Source organism: Gorilla gorilla, chromosome 1, assembly GCF_029281585.2.
Source record: "Gorilla gorilla gorilla isolate KB3781 chromosome 1, NHGRI_mGorGor1-v2.1_pri, whole genome shotgun sequence".
In the NCBI taxonomy this organism is placed as follows: Eukaryota; Metazoa; Chordata; class Mammalia; order Primates; family Hominidae; genus Gorilla; species Gorilla gorilla.
The window spans coordinates 56,840,613-56,856,879 of NC_073224.2; the positions used below are offsets into that span (position 1 = coordinate 56,840,613).

The 16,267-nt window shown below is 40.8% G+C and overlaps 1 pseudogene; it reads right to left on the reverse strand.

Moving 5' to 3' along the window:
- Positions 1 to 2,398: 2,398 nt before the first annotated feature.
- On the reverse strand, positions 2,399 to 15,985 carry LOC101144895 (cytoplasmic phosphatidylinositol transfer protein 1-like; annotated as a pseudogene).
- Positions 15,986 to 16,267: the final 282 nt, after the last annotated feature.

A 16,267-nucleotide genomic window follows, 5' to 3' on the forward strand; every position in this document is an offset into this window, starting at 1 on the left:
CAGCCTGCCTGGCCCCTTTCCAAAGTCTTACTGTGACTAATGCAATAAACAGTTGCAATTGATGAAACAGTTATTAAAATTTGCCTAACAAAATAGTCAAAACGGCTAAGAGAAGGCTATCCAACTCCCACATTTCCAGATGATAAGTGAAAAATTAATATTTTGAAATTTCAAGATGAGTAACATTGTTTTGGATTGATAGATTGATAGATTTTTTTCACTTTTTTTCAACACACCCTAAACGATTGATACATTTTTTCAGTTTTTTTAACACACCCTAAACGATTGATAGATTTTTTTTCACTTTTTTTCAACACACCCTGTTATTTTTAAGCCTGTTATGAAGCTGCTTGCTTTGTACAATATACAACTGATTATTTAAGAATGCATTAGCACAAAGAAAGCTCCATTCCTAAGAAGTGATTAATAAATATGCAACTTGAGAGCCCAAGATTTGAGAAAATTATGACAACTGTACTTAAAGAATATTGAGAATATTGGCCGGGCGTGGTGGCTCATGCCTGTAATCCCAGCACTTTGGGAGGCCGAGGTGGGTGGATCACTTAAGGTCAGGAGTTCGAGACCAGCCTGGCCAACATAGTGAAACCCCATCTCTACTAAAAATCTAAAAATTAGCCGGGCATGGTGGTGCATGCCTGTAATCCCAGCTACTCAGGAGGCTGAGGCAGGAAAATCGCTCAAACCTGGGAGGCGGAGGTTGCAGTGAGCCAAGATTGCGCCATTGCACTCCAGCCTGTGTGACAGAGTGAGACTCCATCACAAAAAAAAAAAAAAAAAAAAGAAGGAGGCCGGGCGCTGTGGCTCACGCCTGTAATCCCAGCACTTTGAGAGGCCGAGGTGGGCGGATCACGAGGTCAGGAGATCGAGACCACGGTGAAACCCCATCTCTACTAAAAATACAAAAAATTAGCCGGGCGCAGTGGCGGGCGCCTGTAGTCCCAGCTACTCGGGAGGCTGAGGCAGGAGAATGGCGTGAACCCGGGAGGCGGAGCTTGCAGTGAGCCGAGATTGCACCACTGCACTCCAGCCTGGGCGACAGAGCGAGACTCCGTCTCAAAAAAAAAAAAAAAAAAAAAAAAGAAAAAGAGAATATTAAGGATATCATTGTCTTTATATAAAGAGCAGAGTTGTGGTTTTTTTTTTTTTTGTCTAATAGAAAAAAATAGACTTGAATCAAGGTGTCCTTGATGCACATATTTTGATAGAGCCTTATAAATTATGATCCAATCATGATTAAACAGTATTTGACCCAAATAAATTCTGTGAGTGTTTGACAACATGGAGATTAACAAACTCTGGCATGTAAAATTCCTGGAAGTTATGAAAGTAAGATCCAACATAACTTGTCTACCGTTAGGAGCTTGCCCTAAGTTATGAACAATTCCCCAAATTTTCTAACATGCTTTAGAATCTGAAATCCCTGTGCACAGGTGGAGAGAATCTTCCCTCAGCCCCTCAGGTCATCAGTTTATAGCCGGAGGCATAGGTTTCATTATAGCACATCATTATCATAGCTTGCATAGCTGCAGATGCAAATGACAGTAATTAACCATTTGCATTTTCAAAGAAAGGGTTTAGGAGGAGACTTCAACCTTTCACTATGGCTCAGGACCGAGTGACCACATTGCTATTGATTATGACCTCTGACAGACTTAACATCCTAGGCCTTGTTCCAATGCACATTTGAAGCAGACATAGATCAAGCACACAACTAATGAATTTAACAGCCTCATTAGGTAACTCTGCCTCCCCTTAATAGTTCACAGAAATGCTCTGGGCATTTTAAAACAGGCATTAATGGAGAAAGCTTTGGGGATTTCAGGCAAGTGCTTTTTCTTTCCCAGATACCTTCCTACCAATAGCTTCACGCTCAGTGCCATCTCCTGACCGCCTGCCTGTCAGGTCCTATCTGTGTGCTGGGTGTCCTACGCCACTGCTGAAGGAGGCAATCATTTTAAATGGCTCCAAATGAAGTCGGTTATTGCCCATTATTTATTTACTTGATCTTGGAGTCACAGAAAATTACATAGGCCAAGATCCTAGGCTTCTCTCTTTGTTTGTCCTGGGCTTTAGTCCTTCTAATTCAACTGGAGACATTTCATATGCTGTGAGCTGCATTTTAAGTTGCTCTCTTACAGTGGGTCACAGTTTACTCTGGGGCTGCATTGCCCTCATATTTTGTGTAAAGTTGCTTCTCATGCACCTGTTCCATTTTAGACCATTTCCAACCTCCCTTGGGACCCCCATTCCTTAACTCTTGTGGTTAAGGTTGGTTCAAAGTCTAAGTGTCTGTGGTACCATTTTTTTTTTCCGTATTCTTCCCAGGTACATAGTTGAATACTAGATATAAGATAAGCAGATAATCCATCAATTTAGTTTACTGGCAAGATCTGAAAAATCGAAAAGAATTAGATGAGAACATGTTACTTAGGAATTGGGAGAAGAAAGAATTGAAGAATCAAGGTTACTCTATAAATCTCAGGATTTCTGTTTCATTTCCAAATAGTTACAAGAGAAGGCTAGCCTTTCCAGGGAATGCACTGATAAAGATATCCATACTCTAGCAAATGTTCCTCATTTGCATATTTTCTGCAAATCTTATGGTCAGTGTGTATCAGTATAAATCAGTGTCTCTTAAGCTTTTCCATGTCATGGCACACACACTAAAGTGATTTTTTTTTTTTTTTTTTTTTTTTTTTGGAGAGCAAGTCTTGGTCTGTTGCCCAGGCTGGAGTGTGGTGGCACGATCTCGGCTTACTGAAACCTCTGCCTCCCGAGTTCAAGTGATTCTCATGCCTCAGCCTCCAAGTAGCTGGGATTACAGATGTGCACCACCATGCCCAGCTAATTTTTGTATGTTTTTTTTTTTTTTAGTAGAGATGGGGTTTCGCCCTGTTGACCGGGCTGGTCTAGAACAACTGACCTCAAATGATCTGCCCACCTTGGCCTCCCAAAGTGCTGGGATTACAGGAGTGAGCCACTTCTCCTGGCCCCAAAATGATATTTGTACCACACACTGGGGTAAACTGAAGAAGATTTAGGGTGTCTATATGAAGCCAGGGGAACAATTCACCATTGTTTATATTAAATGATTATGAAGAGAAGAGAAATTACACAGCACTGGGGGACATATTAAATAGAAAACCAATAAAATATTTTCATAATTTTTATTTTAGTTATTTATTAAAAGACAGAAACAAATGGATTTTGTTTTTGCTTTGAGATGTTTATGAATTTTGAAAAGGTAGTATATTAGAGAAGTAGGAAAAAATTCACATTTCTGAGCACTTACTTTGTATCAAGGACCAAGGCGGGTGGATCATTTGACATCAGGAGTTTGAGACCAGCCTGGCCAACATGGTGAAACCCCATCTCTACTAAAAATACAAAAATTAGCCAGGTGTGGTGGTGTGCACCTGTAATCCCAGCTACTCGGGAAGCTGAGGAAGGAGAATTGTTTGAACTTGGGAGGCAGAGGTTGCAGTGAGCCGAGATCACACCTCTGCACTCCAGCCTGGGTAACAGAGTGATACTCTGTCTCAATTAAAAAAAAAAAAAAAGGATTAAAAAGTAAATTCTGTGATGGACAGGTATCTTTTATTGCTGAATTTACAGCAGTTGGAATAATACCCAGTACAGAGAAGGTGCCCCTTAAGCGTTTTTTGTTGATTAAATAAAAGGTAAATCACAATTAATAAAATTGACATTTGGAGGTGCTGACCAAGGTTATACAGGTAGCACATTTTTAAGCTAGAATTGAGCTCGATCTGTTGGTCTTCAAAACCTAGGTGTCTCCACTGCACAGTATTGGTTTCCCCTTTGCAGGGAAGTGCATCCTCAGCCAAATGAATCATTTCTTGATACAGAGCAGGAAGCAGTTCATTTCCATAAATCGATTTAATTTCTAACCAAATCCTTTTGTGCACTATCTTCTTTTTCTATTCTAAGTGGAATCTTTATTAAATTCTGTGGAAAGCATAAATAAGTTATCATTAATTGCACTTGGAGCCTCTAAAGATTGATAATTAAAATTTTTAAAAGTTTAAAGAGTTAATTAGGCCCCAAATCCTGAGTCACACTTAACAACATAGGGACCTTAATAACTATTGGCATTCAAATATTGATGATCAGCAGTTCAAAATTTAACAATTAAGTATATTATGCCTGAGAGTATTTTGGAGAATTTCAGGTTTGATGAGTGGAAATTGACTTTACTTTTTTTTTTTTTTTTTTTTTTTTTGAGACAGAGTCTCACTCTGTCACCCAGGCTGGAGTGCTGTGGTGTGATCTTGGCTCACCACAACCTCCGCCTTCCAGGGTTCAGCCACCTGAGTAGCTGGGATTACAAACGTGCACCACTGCACCTGGTTAATTTTTGTATTTTTTTTTTTTTTAGTAGAGACGGGATTTCGCCATGTTGCCCAGGCTGGTCTTGAACTCCTGGCCTCAAGTGATCTACTCAACTTGGCCTCCCAAAGTGCTGGGATTACAGGCGTGAGCCACTGTGCCCAACCACCTTTACTATGTATTACCACACCTTGTAACAAAGTGGTGCAAAGTTTTCACTTAGTAATTCTTTTTTTTTTTTTTTTTTTTTTTGAGATGGAGTTTCACTCTTGTTGCCCAGGCTGGAGTGCAATGGCACGATCTCGGCTCACCACAACCTCCACCTCCCGGGTTCAAGCGATTCTCCTGCCTAACCCTCCCAAGTAGCTGGGATTATAGGCCTGCATCACCAAGCCTGGCTAATTTTGTATTTTTAGTAGAGATGGGTTTCTCCATGTTGGTCAGGCTGGCCTCGAACTCCTGACCTCAGGTGATCCGCCCACCTCAGCCTCCCAAAGTGCTGGGATTACAGGCGTGAGCCACCGTGCTCAGCCTCTTATTTATGCTCAGAGTCCTTGCAAACCTCATCAAATGCCCAATAACAAGGCTTCCTCCCAGGCTTACTGCTATGACCACAGAAGATTCCTTCTGTCCCTTGCAAATCTTACAGCTAACATCTTATGTGATGCTGTGTGGCATACTTAGGGAATCATATGTGAAATTACTTAATCATATGCACACTCAGAGGTTGAAGGAACATGTTTGTGTGACAAAGCATCTTTTTCTATATCAGATTTTTTTTTTTTTTTTTAAAAACAAGCCAAAATGAAAATATAAAACTCCATGAGATATCCATATGAAGTAACTCTGATTTAGGCTGACGTCATTTATCTGAAGAGTATGTGCCAAGTACATTCAGGGTGGCTTTTTTTCTCAGGGTCTGGAAGCATGAGCGTTACTGGGGCAGACTTTTTCAGGGGCCATTATTTGGGACCTGACAGCAATTCAGGTACATCTGTGGAACGAGGGGTGACGGAGTGATGAAGCACTAGAAGGGGACTGCTGCCAGAAGAAGGCAGTCGGGGAATGCTTGAGCTAGAAATTGCAGGTGGGACAATGCCAATTTTCCTCTTGATGGCTTCCTGAATGGCTCGTTCAAATTATCAGACTTCATCAGTTGTCATGTACTTGTTTGGGCATGACTCACTGTGTCATTTGCAGGCGAGGAATGTTGATTGCAAACTTTTTATGTTAGTTTGCTCAGGCATGTTTTTTTCATGTTCCTGAACATCATCCATTATCACTTACCATTCATCAACCCATGCAAAAGCCTATGTCATCTTTGACTGACTTGTGTACAAATTGCCCTACTTTGGTCTGAACCCTCCAGACCTCCAACCTCACTGGTGGTCTCCAGCTTGTAGAAGCACATGATGGGCTGATGTCTATCTATTCAGCCTGCCCTTAACTGTCCCCATCCTGTCTTCTCTGACTTGAAGTGTTTAGGATCCTCAGATTCTTTGTCGTAGTGCTCTGGAATTTCATTGCAGACAATATCAATAAAGCAAACGTGTCTTTCTAGGTTTTTGGCTTCCTTGTAAAAAACATTTACCGGCCAGGCATTGTGGCTACAGGTGTGAGCCACCACGCCTGGCTTTCTCTCTATTTTAAATTAAAAAAAAAAATTGCCAGTTTATTATAAAGGATATTACAAAGGATACAGACGAAGAAATGCATACAGTAAGATATGGGGGAAGGGGAATGGAGCTTCCATACTCTCCCTGGGTGCACCACCCTCCAGGAACCTCCATGTATTCAGCTATCTGGAAGCTCTATTTTCATAATTTTTAATGAGGCCTTAAAGTTGCTTTCGTGACTGTAAGTTTTTCATATTAGGTGTTATAGTTGAATGGCTTTATGTAATTTCTGATTAAGACTTTTAAATAATATTCTCTTCAATATTTTTATATTCAACAATAGATTCTCTTCCCACAAATATATGACAAAATTTAAACCAATCTTCACAATTATTTAAAATAATTATAACACTTGAATTATATTGGAAATAATAGCCTTTCCTTATCTTCTCCTTATAATTGTAACACTGAAATTTCTTATGATAATGTGATTTCTATAAAACTTTTCCATACCAGGTATTTCGATATAATAATAAAGCAAAATTTTGCAGAAGGCATTTGCATTGTTGGGATGGTCACTTAGAAACCATTAATAGCAAATAGGGAGGTGTGTCTGACTTACGTGATGACAGATATTTAAGTTGCTGGCTGTCCAGTGCCTGTCAGGAGTCCCCATCCAAACTCCTGGAACAAGGGGTTCATGGAGCTGCAGGAAGAGTTATGTAATAGGTTCCTAAGAGCATTCCCGCCAGCAAGATGAGGGTGGAGGATGGCAACAAGGCTGATGGCAAGCACTGGGCAGACAGTAGTGGAATCTTTGTTGTTGCATATATTAAATACGTCTATATGCTCATTGGTATTGGTGTGTTCTAAGTGACCACTCTAAAAAGGCAGGCACATTCTTTAAAATGTAGCTCTATTATTATTTTGAAATAATGTAGAGAGCTGGCTCCTAAAGTCAATATCCAAGTAATAGACGGGGTGCACTGGTGCAGTCACAGCTCAATTCAGCCTCAAACTCCTGGGCTCAAGTGATCCTCCTGCCTCAGACTCCCCAGTAGCTAGGAGCATAGGCATGTGCCACCACACCTGGCTAATTAAAAAAAAAATTTTTTTTTTTTAGAGATGGAGGTCTCGCTATGTTGCCCAGGCTGGTTTGGAATTTCTAGCCTCAAGTTCCTGCCTTGACCTCCCAAAGTACTGGGATTATAGGTTTGAGCCCCTGCTCCCAGCCCAGATGCTCGTGCTCCTTCAGCTCTCTGAAGATCCTCAAAGAAGGCTGCTTAAGGCTGGGGGTGACTCTCTTGGCGACACGCCAGCCTAGTTGCTGTGGGTGCCAAGGAGATTAGTATCTCTCAGCATGCCTGTAATCCATTTGCTGTTTACCAGTATATTTTAGCATCCTGATTAGCAAGCTGTAGTATGAATAGTGTCTCAAAGGAGGTCTCTGTATCCCATTTCCCATGCCATGCATATGCCTAATGAGGATGCCCTAAAAACTGGTTGAGCCTAACTATTATCAGGAGAATCTGAAATTCTGTACCTCCAGGAAAGTTCTGCAAAAGAGATCTTCCCCACTTCCCTCACCCAGGGCGGTAGGTGGGCTGAGGAGTGTCCAATATGGCACCAACTGTGACCAACTGAATTGTGAAAGCTGATTGCAGTTCTTTGGGGTGGAGCCCAGGCAAACTTCTTCAGTGTGTATCAATCCAATAGAAGCTGCTACTGTGAGTGGAAGAAGGGAGAGATTAAATAATCTGCTTTGGCCAGGTTGGTCTCGAACTCCTGACCTCAAGTGATCTGTCTGCCTCGGCCTCCCAAAGTGCTGGAATTACAGTCTTGAGTCACTGTGCTCCACACTGAACTTTATTTTTTAGTGCAGTTTTAGGTTCACAGCAATACTAAGTGGAAACAATAGAGTTCCCACTGCTATGTCTTCAAGGTCCAGCTTCCATATCATTATCTCTATGAAATCTTCTCTGATTTCCCATAGTTGTAAATAAAAGTTTCCTATTCCAAAATTTCACAGCCCCTTTAAGAAAATTTAACAAGATTTCATTTGCTAATCTGTTTTATTTGTCATGTACCTATCTTTTCTTCTTCACTAGACTGTAAATTCATTAAGGGCAGGATCCATGTCTAATCTACCTCTGCATCTCCTAACACCATGGTTCCATCATTGTTTTGGCAAATATTGGAGTATGCATGTATTATTACACTGGGCTGCTTACATATTTATAGATTTGCTTTTCTCATTTGACTGAGACCTCTGAGATTATATATTTATTTTTCTGTATCTCCCAATGCTTTGAGCAATGACAAGTATATAGTAAGTGGTTGATAAACGCTTGCTTTTTTAGTATGAAAGGAAGCTGGCTGTTCTACGGTAAAATTTCAGCTGAAACCTCAGTAAGTATTAAGTAGTAATCATAAACAATTAAAAATTATGGAAAAGTATAGAAAAATTTGTTTTCAATAGGATGTATTTATTATGTTCTCAAAAGCATATGTTTTCATCTCCCAATGTTTCCTAAAGCTTGGTGACCTTTGCGTAGGATGAGACATCTTTCATGGATGAAAATAGATCTCTAGCTCTTTGAAATCATAACTTCTTATGACAGTAGAAATATATCAAAGAAAAAAGAGTTTAAGTCAAAATACATCTTTAAAATTTTCTTTTTCATAGAACATTTGACATTTAAAACTCATTATCTCTTGCCACTTGAATCTCAGTGTTGACCTCAAGGATTCTGTAGAAGGTACAGGATTTAGAGGGCAAAGAGGACCACAGGAAAGAAAGTGAATGAAAATGAAGAGTAGAGAGGCATAACCTGGTCTTGGTGATGTCAAATTCAGACCAAGGGCAGGGGGTAATTTATGGGATGGATCAAAAGGAAAGGGATAAATGATGACTAGAGTAGCAACATGAAGTCAGAAAAGACAAGAAAAATGAAAGAGGCCAAAGGGCAAGATACACAATAGGTGAGGAGGGAACATTTCTAAAATAACAACTGTGATCCTTTAATTTTTTTACATTGCATGAATAACTTCAGAATACTGGTAATGAAAATACAGATAAAATTCCCCTTCAACACCATTTCCCTGGAAATCAAATCTTTTTTCTTTTTTTTTTCAGCCCCGCAGAATGGAAAATATTTAGAGAGGTACAAAACTATCAAGTATCTCTATAAATAACTACAAAATTTTGACTTACATTTATTTATAATGTCTAAAGCACAGCCACAAGTTCTCCTCCTCTTGGGAAAGAAGGAGAAAATTTTAAGAGTTGGCTGCTCTTGGCTGGGTGTGGTGGGTCACATCCATAATGCCAGCAATTTGGGAGAATGAGGCTGGAGGATCACTTGAGCCCACGAGTATGAGACCAGCCTAGGCAATATCATAAGCTCTGGTCTCCACAAAAATATTTACAAAATATTAGTCAGGCAATCCCAGCACTTTGGGAGGCTGAGACGGGCGGATCACGAGGTCAGGAGATCGAGACCATCCTAGCTAACACGGTGGAACCCCGTCTCTACTAAAAAATACAAAAAAATTAGCTGGGTGTGGTGGCGGGCGCCTGTAGTCCCAGCTACTCGGGAGGCTGAGGCAGGAGAATGGCATGAACCTGGGAGGCGGAGCTTGCAGTGAGCCGAGATCGCGCCACTGCACTCCAGCCTGGGCGACAGCGCGAGACTCCGTCTCAAAAAAAAAAAAAAAAAAAAAAATAGGCATGGTGGCAGTGCCTGTACTCCCAGCTACTGGGGAGGCTGAGGTAGGAGGATTGATTGAGCCCAGGAGGTGGAGGTTTAGTGACCCGAGATTGCACCATTGTACTCCCAGCCTGGGCGACAGAGTGAGACCCTGTCTAAAACAAAACAAAACAAAACAAAACTCCAAAACACCAATTACAAAAAACAAAAGTTTTTTGAGTTCAGAGCTCTTATCTTTAACTAAGTTTAGACATCCCTCCCTCAAGGTAATTCTCCTTCTAATCCCAAAATAACAGAAACATGGAATTAGGTTAAGACTACTGGCTAAAGAAATTTATTTCTTCATGCCATTATTTTCATTAATAGGCACTCTAGAATTTTAAGGTACTTATTGTTTTCTGTCTTAACATACATATCAACATTCATAGATGTAACTTACCCTTATGAGCATACTTACATTTTGAAAAATCTCCTCTTCACCTTCAAATTGTGGAGAAATGAAGCACTTAAATAATTCATAATTTCCATTGAAACTAGTGCTACTTCCTAACTATGGACCACGTTATAGACAGGGTAGGTGGCAGTTTACATATATTTCCTACAGAATTATCTGTAACTATAACTTTTCATCTCTAATTTGGAAAAAATAACAAATTCCAAGGAATAATAATAATAATATATTGATAGGGACTATCTTGGGTATACAGTAATTTATGTATAAAATATCATACATAAATGTTGGTATTTTATTATTTGTAATAGATTACTTGCAAGTCACCTCTCAGCTGGTTAAAATGCAATCATACATGACATTATGGTTGAGTATGGTTGGTCTAACATGACATTGTAATGAACTATAACCTGTGTAGCCACTGTAAAGACTTTTTATTGTTGTTGTCACCAAGACTGGAGTGCAGTGGCGTGACCTCAGCTTACTGCAACCACCACCTCCTGAGTTCAAGTAATTCTTTTGCCTCAGCCTTCTGAGTACGTAGGATTACAGGTCCCCACCACCATGTCTGGTTAATTTTTGTATTTTTAGTAGAGACAGGGTTTTGCCATGTTAGCCAGGCTGGTCTCGAACTCCTGACCTCAAGTGATCCACCTGCCTCAGCCTCCCAAAGTGCTGGGATTACAGGTGTGAGCCACCACGCCCAGCCTTGTAAAGACGTTTTAACCCTCTGACAGTGAAGACAATGAGAGGACCTTGAAATTGTTTTTGAATGTCTGATTTCTTTTCTTTTCTTTTTTTGAGGCAGAGTCTCACTCTATTGCCCAGGATGGAGTGCAGTGGCACAATCACAGCTTACTATAGTGTAGAACTTCTGGGCTCAAGCAATTCTCTCACCTCAGCCTCCCAAGTAGCTGGGACCACTGGCATGTGCCACCATGCCTGGGTAATTTTTAAATTTTTTGTAGAGACAAGCTTTTGTTGTGATGCCCAGGCTGGTCTCAAACTCCTGGACTCAACAGTTCTCTTGCCGCAGTCTACCAAAGTGCTGGGATTATAAGTGTGAGCTACTGTGCCCAGCCCATTTTCTTATAAGGACCTGAATATCAGCTCTTTGCCAAGTCAAATGGTTTCATTCCACAGTTGCAGTACATTGGCCCCATTCAGTTGGAAGTAGCCAGTTGAGAGAAAATGTCCCAGTGTCCCTAATCTCACAAGATTGTGGAATGAGTCTTTGACAGTGGAGAATTTTAACAGTGAAACAGCAAAAAAAACTACCATAACTAACTCCAGTATTGTTTAGGTGGCATTTACCCATTCCTGCACATAGGCAAGGATAATTTTAGAACACTGAGATAATATACAAAAATAGCAATAATGTAGTTTTAAGGGCTAACTCTGGGATTAAAAGAGAAATATGTAAACAATGAACTATGTTTTCTTAAAGATTTATAGGAGCATTGTGACCTGACCAAAGACAATGAAGTTCCCAACCTCACTGGACCCTGGCTGACACCCAGATGTCTGTGTTTATTGGTTACCTCTTGATCCCAACCCCCTTGCCTTCCCCTGCCCTTAACATAAAAAGAACCTGAAATTCGTACTGATTAAGATGATACTTTAGAATGCTAGTTCACCATCTTCTTGATTTTGCTGGCTTTCCAAACAAACCTACTTTTCCTCCCACCAACCCTTGTCTCTCAAGTTTGGCTTTTGAGCTGCTAGCAGCTGACCCTGTATTCAGTTACATTTTCAATATAAGTCACTAATACTTATCTTGGGAATCCACTGGCTGAAATTCAAGTTCTTTCTCTACTGCCAAAATCCAAAATTTCCATTTCATCAGCTTCAAATACATTTAAAAATGTCAAAATGCATTATGACAATGTTGTCAGATAAAGCCAAAAATACCTTCCACCTTTTATTGTCTTCGAATACTCAGAAAATTAATGAAGGAATATCAGACGTGCTTCTCTAGAAACTTTAGTATTATAACTAAATCTGCCAAACATTTGCATATGGTGTTTATTGCACAGTGTTTTATATTTTCCAGGGAGAGAGAGAGAGAGGTTACAGTCAATGAGTTGTATAACTTATACCTGAATTCACTCTTTCCTCTTTGTGTAAGTTGATTCCAAGGCATCAGACTACAGACCTGGAGTAGAGGACCAGAGGCATAATTCAAATTACTGAGCATCTTCTGCTAACAATGTGTAGTAATTTTTTTACTTAGTACGTGTGAACTTAACCCAGAACCTAAGTTACCTAAGTTCATGTGTACTTAGGTTCTGGGTTTAAAAAATAATGAATTATATCGTTCTAGTCTTTTTTTTCCCTTTATTAGTTTTTTATAATTTTATTTTATTTTATTTATTTATTTATTTCCTCACACGGTGTTTTGTTCTTGTTGCCCAGGCTGGAGTGTAATGGCATGGTCTCAGCTCACTGTAACCTCCACCTCCGGGGTTCAAGTGATTCTTGTGCCTCAGTCTCCCAAGTAACTGGGATTATAGGCACCTGCCATCACACCCAGCTAATTTTTTTGTATTTTTAGTAGAGACGGGGTTTCACCACATTGGTCAGGCTGGTCTTGAACTCCTGACCTCAGGTGATCCGCCTGCCTTGGCCTCCCAAACTGCTGGGATTACAGCTGTGAGCCACTGCGCCCAGCCTGTAATTTTTGTTATTTTATTTTACTTTAAGTTCCGGGATACATGTGCAGAACGTGCAGGTTTGTTACATGGATACACATGTGCTATGGTGGTTTGGTACACCACCTATCAACCTGTCATCTAGGTTTTTTTTTTTTTTTTTTTTTTTGAGATAGAGTCTTGCTCTGTCACCAGGCTAGAGTGGAATGCAGTGGCGCGATCTTGGCTCACTGCAACTTCCATCTCCCAGGTTCAAGTGATTCTCCTGCCTCAGTCTCCCGAGTAGCTGGGACTACAGGTGCACGCCACCATGTCTGGCTAATTTTTTGCATTTTTAGTAGAGATGAGGTTTCACCATGTTGGCCAGGATGGTCTCAATCTCCTGACCTCATGATCCACCCGCCTCGGCCTCCCAAAGTGTTGGGATTACAGGCGTGAGCCACTGCGCCCGGCCACCATCATTTAGGTTTGAAGTCCTGCATGCATTAGATATTTGTCCTAATGGTCTCCCTCCCCTATAGCTCTAGCCTTGAGTTCAAAGTCTAGTAGGGGAAATTTTTTTATTCTTTTGAAACAGGGCCTCACTCTATTGCCCAGGCTAGAATGCAGTGGCACAATCTTGGCTCACTGCAACCTCTGCCTCCCGGGCTTGAGCCATCCTCCCACTTCAGTCTCCTAAGTAGCTGGGACTAAAGGCACGTATCACTGCTCCTGGCTAATTTTTGTATATATGTGTATATATATATGTATATATATGTGTGTGTATATATATGTGTGTATATATGTATATATATATGTGTGTATATATGTATATATATGTGTATATATGTATATATATATGTATGTATATATGTATATATATGTGTGTGTGTATATATATATTTATTTATTTATTTTAGAGAACGGGTTTTGCCATGTTGGCAAGGCTGGTCTTGAACTCCTAAGTTCAAGCAATTCACCTGCATTGGCTTCCCAAAGTACTGGGATTACAGGCGTGAGCCCCCATGCCTGGCCAAAACAAAATAAATAGGTGGCAATGGAATGTGAAAAACCCCTATGTTGAAGCACTGTGTCACCAACCCTGCCTAGCGAACTCTTCTCAGAAGGGAGGAACTTTGAGCTGTGTCTTGAAGAATGAGTTGGAGTTTTCCAGAGAAAAAAGAAACCTAATGGTCTTTCAGGCAGAGGAAACAGCATATGTTTGGGAGTAAGAGTTTTGGGAGAAAGGCAAAGAGTTCTGTGTAACTAAACTAAAAGGAGTATGTGAGTGTATTGCTTTGAGCCCCATTTATGTTTTATTTCTGAACTTACTCTGTGAACTTTTCTTGTGTCTATTGCCTTCTGAAGTGTTTAAATAAACAACGATCCAAGATAGACCCTACACCTAGTAGCCTTTCACTCTATTGTGGAGTGGGTTAAGATGAATCTCTAGGATATTTATAGATTATGCCTTTAACGTGTTCACAATATATTGACTAAGACAAACTAGAAGCATTTTGCTTCTTTTTGCTTGTGGGAGTGGAAGGAACTGCGTAAAGAGCTGTGAATGACTCATTTGGTGGGGGGTGTTAGGCTGTAACTTCAGACCTCTGATTTCAAGAGAGCCTTTGGTTCATATCTGCACACCTTCCAAGATCTACAGGCATTGTTTTCCACAGCACAAGCACCTCACCATCTTAAGGGAAGGCACATAAAAGGAGCAACTATCTCTGCCAACCTGAGATCCTTTTTATTCTGAAAATACCACCTGTACTCGCTGTTTACCACCCACCAAGAAAGCAAGTGTTTAATAGCTCGATCTTGGGTATCCACAGGGCCTTAGCCTATGCTCAGCACAATCTGATGGGAATTGGGGATCTATAAGACATATGTTTTTTTTTGTTTGTTTGTTTGTTTTTTGTTTTTGTTTTTTTTTTACCTTCTTGGAGTTTGTAATTGGGATGAGATTACCACCCAGTTAGAGCTTAATTACAGAGAGTTGGGCTGGGCATGGTAGCTCAAGTCTGTAATCCCAGTACTTTGGGAAGTCAAGGCAGGAGGATCCCTTGAGTCCAGGAGTTCAAGACCAGCCTGGGCAACAAAGTGAGACCCTATCTCTATAATAAAATAAAATAAATTAGCCAGGTGTGGTGGTGTGTGTCTGTGGTCCAAGGTACTTTGGAGGCTGAGGTGGGAGAATGGCTTAAGCCCAAGAGTTTGAGGCTGCAGTAAGCGGGGTTTGCCACTGAACTCCAGTCTGGGCAACAGAGCCAGACTCTGTCTCAAAAAACAAAAAAATTTACAGAGGGTTGGTTACAGAAGCACAAGGATTCTACCTGTTCCTGATGATGGACTTCCAAAACCTTTTTCTGAATCAGAATTTCCAGCTGCCTCCTGAAACATTTACCAGGATGTGCCAAAGACCCTTAAATTCAACAGATTCAAAATTAGATTGGTTAATTTTTTTCCTATTATTCCTATCTCAAGTGTTCTCCATTTAGATCTGGTTAATGGTATTATCTCCTGTTCAGCAAGCAAACTAGGTATCTGTGGGCCATAAATGACGCTTCCTTTCTCTCATACTTTAATATCCAAACTATCACTAAGTCATGTTCATTGAATCTTCAAAATGAGTTTCAAATGTCACTGTAATTTGGTGTAAATGTAATAGTCTGTAATTCATATTATGCCAAAAATGTATAGCTTCTATGCATGGGTAGCAATGGATGCTGTGGTTGGAACATCTGTTTGACAATCTGTGTTGGCTCAGTTTCTTCCAGTTACGCCCATTTCAGGTTAACTCAGACTTCCAAGATTTCTCTCCACTCCTGGCTCCTCCCCCCGAGGCATCAGGGTGCGGAGGAAAGCCGACTTGTCTCATGTGATGGGAGAAGTGCATCTGGGGGTTGGGAGGTGATGGAGGCAAGATACACATGCTGTCCTCTGAGTTCTTGCTTGTCTCCAGCTGAGGTGTCCTTTGCCTTTCCCTGTGTGTGTCAACCTATGTTCTCACTAAACCATCAGCGATAGAACTAGTCCCACCTGGTCTTTGGTGTGTGTTAGCATCTGCTGTTGCTGAGCTTGGACTCCACCGTAGTCTCTGGTCCTGTGGCTGCTGCATTCTGGCTCAAAGTCCCTGCCATTTCTTAAGTCCTTCCAGCGTGTCCTTGCTCCCCTGAGCAGGTGGGAACCTCTGGCTCTTCTGTACATTGTGCACAGTGTTGATTATGTCTACCTTGCTAGATCTCTCTTTCTGCCAATGCTATTTCTATATGTCTACTATGAGCCTTAGTGTTCTCAGATCTAGTCATGTTTATCTAGATTTACTTCGTCTCACCCGTTGAATTCTGACCACTTTGCTCCATCTCTAGAAGATGAAGGGCTTTCTCTAGTTTTTCCCCTTTCTGTGTGGTCAGGTCATATCATTCCCCATGTGGATGCAGCATTTGAACTCCTTTCCCTGGAGCCATAAGATGATAACGACTGTAGGGG